The following is a 9,224-nucleotide window of genomic DNA, read 5'->3' on the forward strand; positions in this document are numbered from 1 at the left end:
TATTAGGAGGCCTGGCCTTGTTGGAGAAAGTGTGTCACTGTGTGGGCTGGCTTTGAGGTCTCCTATGCTTCAAGCTGCACTCAGTGTGACACTGAGTTCACTACCTGTTGCCTGTGGATCAAGATGTAGAACTCTCAGCTCCTTCTTCTCCAGCTCTGTGTCTACCTGCATGACGTCCTGTTTTTCACTATGATGATAATGGACTTAAACCTCTGAAACTGTAAGCATCCCCAATTACAACATGGTCCCTCCGGCTCAGAGCTATTGTTTGACTCCAAGAGACATTACTCCTACTCCAGAGTATGGTTTTCCTATTGGACGTTACCCTCTAAGTCCTTGTTACAAAGATTAAGAGAATGATTTATATTTTGTTTGTATGAAAGTATGTATATGAGTACAAACATTTGAAGGATTGTAAGGGTTGTTTTTTTTTTTTTTTAACATCTACTGTGTCTTTAAAAGCAAGCAAATAATCAAATAGGTTTCTCAGAATCCTTATTTTAGTCAGGACTGTGTAAGAGAAACCTTAAGTATTATTTTTTAAGTAGTCATTTTAAAAACCTATTTTGAAGCTTATATAGAAATCTTAGGGTTTATGAACCATCTTCATGTGTTACAACATCATGATAGAGTTTTACAAACTATTCACCTCTACTTTTTAGTTAAAAATTACAACAGAGTCATGAATTCCAAACTATCCTGCTCTAGATGCTTTATTCTACTTTTGATGCCTCACAAGCACTAAAAAAGTGAATGCTTTTTCTAACAACAATGAAAAACATTTTAAGGTGTCTATTAAAAGAACTTAAATTTGGTAAGAAAACAAAAACTATTAATGTACTTTACCTGTGCTATAACTATTAGATATCTAAGATATTATGTTTTCTTATTTTAGATATAGCTTCCTGACCTTTCATTTAAAATTAGCTTAAAATTATTTTCTAAATTTTATAATAATAATGTTTAAGATTTAAAATTTATTTTTTTATAAAAATAATGTTTAAGATTAAATATTTAAATATTTTAAATGATATGGCTATAACTATATTAAAAATAAAATAAAGGCTATAAAATTTTTAAGGTTAATTTAATACCCTGAAAGAAAATTAATGATTGATTTTCTACAATTTTTTCTTAAGTATTGAATTGTTTTTAATGTCATTTCATTGAATTGACATTAAAAATCTATGATTAAATTTTAGTTTCTTATGTTTTCCCATTGGACAAAACTCTTGCTTTTTGGATAGTCAGCTATTGCTTTAAACATTAAAAATAAACTTCTGCTTACAGAGTGATGCCTAATTGGACTATTGCTATTAGATCAGGATTGAGGTGTCATGGAGATAAAGGAAAGCAGCTAGGCATCTGCAAGAGAAGAATTGCTCTTTAGTCAGAAGAACTGAAGGGCTGCAGTCTCTCTGCGGAACAAGAGTGTGTGTGTGTGTGTGTGTGTGTGTGTGTGTGTGTGTGTGTGTGTGTGCGCGCGCGCACATAGGGGTCTGGGCATTACTTTCTCAGTGAGTTTGTGGTGGATGCAGTCTAGAAAACAAATGGCAAAAGGCCTCTAATCAGGAGATCATGAGAGAGAGCAATAGAGAGCTCATTGTGTAGACCAAGCCAGGCTAGTCCATCAGTGAGCTCTGGAATCAGTGAGAGACACTGTCTCCAAACATAAGGTGGAGAGTGATAGAAAATACTCGGTGGTGTCAATGGAACAACACAGCAGCCTACAGAGTGGGAAAAGATCTTCACCAACCCCACATCTAACAGAGGGCTGAACTCCAAAATATATAAAGAACTCAAGAAATTAGACATCAAAATACCAAACAATCCAATTAAAAGATGGGGTACAGATCTAAGTAAAGAATTCTCAACAGAAGAATCTCCAATGACTGAGAAACACTTAAGGAGATATTCAACAACCTTAGCCATCAGATGACTCTGAGATACCATCTTACACCTGTCAGAATGACTAAGATCAAAAACACTGAAGACAGCGTATGTTGGAAAGGATGTGGAGCAAGGGGAATACTCCTCCACTGTTGGTGGGAGTGCAAACTTGTACAGCCATTTTGGAAATCAGTATGGTGGTTTCTCAGAAAATTGGGAATCAATCTACCTCAAGACCCAATGATACCACTCTTGGGCATATACCTAAAGGATGCTTCATCATACCAAAAGGACACTTGATCAACTATGTCCATAGCAATGTTATTTGAAACAGCCAGAACCTGGAAACAACCTAGTTGTCTCTCAGCTGAGGAACGGATAAAGAAAATGTGGTACATGCACACAATGGACTGTTACTCAGCTATTTAAAACAATGACATCAGAAAATTTGAAGGCAAATGAATGGAACTAGAAAAGATCATCCTGAGCGAGGTAACCCAAAACCAGAAAGACAAACATGGTACTCACTCATAAGTAGATTTTAGCTATAATGTAAAGGATAACCATGCTACAATCCCCAGACCCAGAAAGGCTAGGTAACAAGGAGGGCCCAAGGGAGGACACATGGATCTCCCTGGAAGGGGAAATAGAGAAAATCTCCTGGGGTGGGTGGGGATGGGAACTTGAGGGATTGGGATGGGAAGTGGATGGAGGGGGAGAATCCTGAAAAGAATGACTGGGGTGGGGGGACATTTCAGGGTCAGATAGCAACCCGATGCAAGGGAAATTCCCACGAATCTAAAAGAATGACCCCAGCTAAGACTCCTAGCAATCGTGGATACCTAGCCTGAACTGGCCATCTCCTGTGATCAGATTGGTGACTACTCCAGTTGTCATCAGAAAGGCTTCATCCAGTAACTGATGGAAACAGTTGCAGAGACCCACAGCCAAACATTAGGTTGAGCTTTGGAATCCTGTTGGAGAGGAAGGAAGGGTTGTAGGAGACAGAGGGGTCATAGACATTACAAGAAAACCCACAGAAATAACTAACCTGACTTATAGGAACTCACAGAATCTGAACCAACAATCCGGGAGCCTGCATGGGACTAACCTAGGCTATATATATGACAGTTCTGTAGCTTGGTCTTCTTGTGGGACTCCTAACAATTGGAACAGGGACTGTTCCTAATGCTTTGACTGGCTCTTGAGAATCTATTCCTCATACTGGATTGCCTTGCCCAGCCTTAATTTAAGGGGAGATGCTTAGTCTTACCACAACTTGATATGCCACGCTTTGTTGATACCCATGGGAGGCCTGCCCACTTCTGAGCAGAAACAGAGGAGGAGTAGATTGAGGCAGGTCGGGGAAACTGTGGTCAGAGTGTAAAATAAATAAATTAATCAATTTTTTTAAAAAGAAAATATTCAGTGGCCTCCACGTGTGCAGGTTTCTGAACACACATATATACACAAAATGTGCAGAGCTATTTTTAACTGAGTATTTTTATTTGGTGCATATTAGTGTTTGCCTGCATGTATGTACATATACTTCCTGTGTACCTGGTTCCAAGTAAGCCAGAAGAGGGTGTCAGCTCCCCTAGGATGGATGTTACAGATAGTCATGAGCTGTCATGTGAGTGCTAGTCATTTTGAAATCAGGTCCTCTGGAAGGAACAGCATCCTATGCTCTTAAATGCTGAAACCCTCCAGCTCCTAATGTCGATTTCTTTCACAGACAGGGCTTCATGTAGTCCAGGCTAGCCTCAGACTCACTGTATACTTACCACTGGCCTTGAACCTCTGTTCCTCCTGCCCCTGATTCTCAAGTGCTGAGATCACAGGTTAGTGTGCTTTCTTTTTCTTCTCCAAGATATCTCAGCTTGAAAATAGTGCTGTGATTGAACTGAAACAAACTGCTAAGCTGTTAGACATGAGTTATTAAAAGGGTTATTATTTCCTAATTAAAATTAATTTACCAAGCCAGGTGAAAGAGCTAAAGGTATAGATAGATGTATTTGAGGGGGGAGGCAAGTTGGGTAGCAGAGGAGCAGGAAGGAAGACTTTCTTTTCACTAAATTTGCATTTATATCTTTGCACTTTATGCCATATCCATTCGATACCTCTTCAAAAAGCTCTAAAAATGTTTAAAGCTCCATAGAACATTCAGAATATGGTATTGCTATATGCATATACATATATACAGAATATGCAGTCAGAGGTATCGAATGTTTTCTTTACCAGGATTATGCATTTTAAAAACTTATTTACCATTCATTGTTTTAATACTATTTTAAAACACTTCACAATTCCTATTCTGTGTTTTAAATGGAATTTAAATAGTTTTAAGAACTTGACTCATTAAATTTCATTTGTTTTAATATTTGGTCAATATTCACCAGTATTCTTTTGCTTTTTATTAATTTTTTTGTGGTTCCATATTAATTCCTGAAATGTCTTCACTGTTTTCTGTTTCCTTGGTGTTTGGCATTCTGTATAACCATTTTAACTAGACTCTTCGCCAAGTGTGTAACACTTCTAATTATGCTGTCTACACATTTGCCTCATTAAAATAATAGAAAAGTTTTCCAAAAAACATCTAAAGAACTCAGGTTTAAAAAAAATTTAAATAGTTGGGATTTAGCTGAGTGGTAGAATTCTTGCACAGGGCCCTTGGTTTGGTCTCCAGTTCCAAAGTGGGGTGGAGGGGAGGAAGAACTTATCAGAATGTCATAAAAAGAACTGATCAGACTGTCTTATACAGCCTAGTGAGAGGTTGAGAACATAAAAAAAAAGGAACCTGGTAATCTGGAAACTAAGCAAGGTCATTAAAATGTCTCAAGTTAGATTTCTTTCATCCCGCCGGGTGGTGGTGGCGCACGCCTTTAATCTCAGCACTTGGGAGGTAGAACCAGGCGGATCTCTGTGAGTTCGAGGCCAGCCTGGGCTACCAAGTGAGTTCCAGGAAAGGCGCAAAGCTACACAGAGAAACCCTGTCTCGAAAAATCAAAAAAAAATAAATAAATAACATTTCTTTCGTCCCTTGTCACACCTGAGAGATAGTGAGAGCATGCAGACTGGCCATCCAGAGGAGGTTGTGGTTGTTCATCTTGGTTCTGCTGGTTAGGATGCAGATATGCCAGAAGCTAAATGTTATTACAAAAGAATCAAAAAGCCAAAAGGTTAAAAACGTATAAAGTAAAAGCATTACAATAACCTAGTTAATTATTGAAGAAAACAATTAAGGGAAGTTCAGGGTGGGATACACACCCGGTCTGCACAGTTCGCAGCAGCACAGCTTATCCTTGGCATCACACTCTCACCCAGAGCAGCCTCCAATCCTGTGATTTCCACTGGCAAACAATCCGTGGTATGTGCTCTATACAAGCACACTTTTACTAACTCGTATTTTAAAACAGGAGTCAGTTCTCTTCTTCCATGTGGATCCCTGGAGTTCAAACTCAAGTCATCAGATTCAGCAGCAGGTGCCTTTAGCATCTGAGCCATATTGCCTGCCCCTGGTGGGAAGTGGGGAGCAGTGCTTTCTCTTAAAATAATGTCTTACTATACAGTCCAGTCCAGTCTTGAATTTGCACTACCACATAGCAGAGTGGACACACCTGGTTGGTTGGTTAGCCAGCCGCTTGCTTGCTTGCTTGCTTGCTTGCTTGCTTGCTTGCTTGCTTGCTTGCTTGCTTGTTTGCTTGCTTGGAGTTAGTTAACAACCTATACATAAAATATTTATAGAGTTGGCATTATAGCTCAATGTTAGAGCGATTACCTAGTATTCACAAGGCCCTGGATTCAACCTTCAGCACCATAAAGGTGAAAAAAGATATTGATCTGCTTTAGAAATGATGTGGAAAGATGGGCGTAACAATGCACACCTTTGATTCCAGCATTAAAGAGACAGAGGCATTAATCCCAGCACTCGGGAGGCAGAGTCAGGCAGATCTCTGTGAGTTCCAGGCCAGCCTGGGCTACCAAGTGAGTTCCAGGAAAAGGCGCAAAGCTGCACAGAGAAACCCTGTCTCGAAAAACCAAAAAAAAAAAAGAGACAGAGGTAAACAGATTCCTATGAGTTTGAGGACAGCCTGGTCTATATAATCCCAAGCCAGCCAGTACTACACATTCTTATCCTGTCTCAAAAAGCAAACAAACAAGAAACACAACAAGAACAACAGAACAAATAACAAAGCAGAGAGAGAGAGAGAGAGAGAGAGAGAGAGAGAGAGAGAGAGAGAGAGAGACAGCACAAACAAACCCAAATGGATGCTGGTATGAGGAAACACCTCATGCTGATGCTCCTGGACATTTCCCTCCCTTCCTTTTTCTTTCTTTTCCTTTTTCCTGCTTCTCTCTTTTCTTCTCCCTCCCCCTCTTGCTTTCTCCCTTCCTCTCTATTTTCATTTGTCTTTTCCTTTCCCTTTCCTTCCCCTCTCCTTCCAAAGAAAGAAAGGAAGATCATTGCCTTCTCTGCGCTAAAAAGGAAGCCCTGCGAATGCTAAGTAAGCACTCAGCCACTGAACTGTATTGGGTACTGGCATGGGTCAGGTCTGTGAATAGGCATGCCAGTCTGCCATGTGATGGTGCTGCAACAGGAATCATTTGCAAACACGTGTGCCAGTGCCACCATGCGGCACCACTGGGACATAGCACATGTGTCCACCTTGTCCCATGGCAGTGCTGGGACATGGCAGCATGCAAACAGGTGTCCCTGCTCTGCTAGATGGTCATTCTCAGACATTGCAGGTGTGCAAACATACCATCACATATCACCTTATGGCAGTGTTCATCTACAAACAGAGGTAACTGCTCAGCTAAATGGCAGCACTTAGACAGGGCAGTCCAATAACAGGCAAGCCTAGGCTACCACATGGTGGCCCTGGGACATGCAGGTGTACAGTCATCCCCAGGCAGGCATGTAGTGGTATTGGCACACGGTGGGCATGTAAACAGGAGAGTCTAAGCCTCCTGGTCATGGAGCTGGGAGATGGCAGGCATGTAAAAAGGCATGCTGAGGCCACCATGTGGCAGCTCTGGGGCATGACATGCATGTGAAAAGGAGAGCCAAGGCCACCAAGTGGTGGTGCTGGGACACGGCAGGCATAAGAAGAGGTCCGCCCCTTACTTTGCAGCATTGGGAACAGGGTCCAACAAGTGTCCCTGAGACATGGCAGGCATGCAAACAGCCATTCTCAGGCCGTTATGCAGTGGCACAGGGACACCACAAGATTGTGAAGAGACATGCCCGGGCTTTTCCGTGGCAATGCTGCTGAGAAACAGGAAGCATGCAATCAGGCAGGCCAGTGCTGCTGTGTGGTGGTGATGGGACAAGGCAGACATGCACCTAGACAAGCCAACACTGCCACGTGTCAGTACAGGGACAAGGTTTGTGTGTGAATAGGTATGCCCAGTTCATCATGTGGTGGGACTGGGATGTGACATGTATGCAAACTAGCATTCTGATGCCACCAAATGGCAGCCCTGGGACACGGTGAGTGTGCAAACAGGACACAGGAGATTTGTAAACAAGTGTGCCCGGGCTGCCACATGGTGGTGTTGTGACGTGGCAGGTATGTAAACAAACATTCCCCAGGCCACCATGTGGCAGCACTGAGGTATGGCAAGTGCGTAAATAGGCATGCACAGGCTGCCATGTGGTGGCCCAGGAACATGGCAGTCATGTGAATAGGGAGCCCAGTCCACCGTGTGATATCTCTGGGACATGGCAGGTTTGCAAACAACGGTACCCAGGCCACCGTGTGGCAGCCCTGGACACACCAGAGGTACAGACAGGTTATTCCCAGGCCACTATGAAGTGACACTGGGACATGGCAGGCATATAAACAGTCAACTCCACACTGCCACATGGTGGCCCTGTGATACACTTCCTGTGTACACAGGTGCCTCTGCCACCCAGTAGCAAGGCTCAGACAAGGGATGCATGCAATCAGGCATGTGATCAGGCATGCCTGGGCTGCCACTTGGTGACCCTGGGACATGGCTAGTGTTCAGACAGGCATATCCAAGCCACCACATGGCGGTGCTGGAACACAGCAGGTGTGTGGACCTGAAATTTGCAGGTTACTAGTTTAGTTTCACCTCTAGCAAAGGAGACATGCTGTCTATGTGGATACTGGTGGTGCTCATGTCTCAAGAGAGAAGAGCAGACATTGCACCTTTCAGAAGAAAGAAAGGGCACAAGTTCACAGAGCCGAAGTCAGCAGTTCAGCGTTAGCTCTGCTGGCCCAGACCTGAGGCACTGGCCCATTATGTTTTCTTATGCCTGTAGAGCCTGGTATTTCCCAAGGAAGTTTGTCCATCACGATTAGTGTAAAACTTGCTGGTTTTCTTTTTCTTCTTCAATCCTCCCTTTTTGGAGCTTTTTAATTTCATATGAGGGCTCCAACCTTGGAATCCCGAATCATCAGGAGCCAGATACACAGAGTCCTCCACTATACTACCTCAAGAGCGGGTTCAGAAGTCAACGTCATTTGTAGCTTCCACACAGGAGGTCATGAACTGAACCACACAGTTTGGGACACGGGGTCCAAATAACAGACTCAAAGTGACTGGGGGAAAGACCCTGCTAAAGGCATCATCCGAGTTTTCCAATTTCAGTAGGTATCCCAGGAAACCCAGACATGTTCTAGTGCTTTTTCTTCCTTCTCCTTAACCATGTCTCTGACTATTACTGATTTATTATCATACGAACAGCATTCTTAACATAAGAATGCAGTGAGTCCCTTCTCCGCTGTTAATAGATTTAGGCCTCTTCTAGTCTGGAGGAGTATTTCAGTGAGGGATTCCACATGGTTCTGTATTGTTCCTAATGCTTCAGACATCTGTTCCTTGTCCTTTATAGCCTGGTTAGACAGATTATTGCTCTGTATTTCTAAAGACAGTGTTCTTGCAACAGCCAGTCCTGTATCTGCTGTAGTTCCCATCCCACTGCTAAGGAGATGAGAATAGGCACTCTCTTAATCCTGCCAGGGGGCTCTACTGGTAAAATGAGATTCGTTACATTGAACTGTATATAAACTAGAGTGGAGAATCCATGCATTTAGGAGTGAGGCATTGTAGGCACGTGTTCCACTGAATAAAAGTAGGCTGACTTTCAAAAGGAAATACCTTGGTTCAGCTTCTCTTTGTCTGGGGGTTGGGTCTATAGTTTGGTTACATAGATCTGGCTCTAACATTTCCATATGACATGTTCTATGACACCATAGAGCCTTATTAATAATAATAATCTTTTTCAATTCTTGTGACCCATTTGCCCTCAGTGAGAAGATCCCACATATTTAGACATGTTAAAGACCTTGAGTTTGTTCTGA

The sequence above is a fragment of the Peromyscus leucopus genome, chromosome 1 (assembly GCF_004664715.2).
Source record: "Peromyscus leucopus breed LL Stock chromosome 1, UCI_PerLeu_2.1, whole genome shotgun sequence".
Classification (NCBI taxonomy): Eukaryota; Metazoa; Chordata; class Mammalia; order Rodentia; family Cricetidae; genus Peromyscus; species Peromyscus leucopus.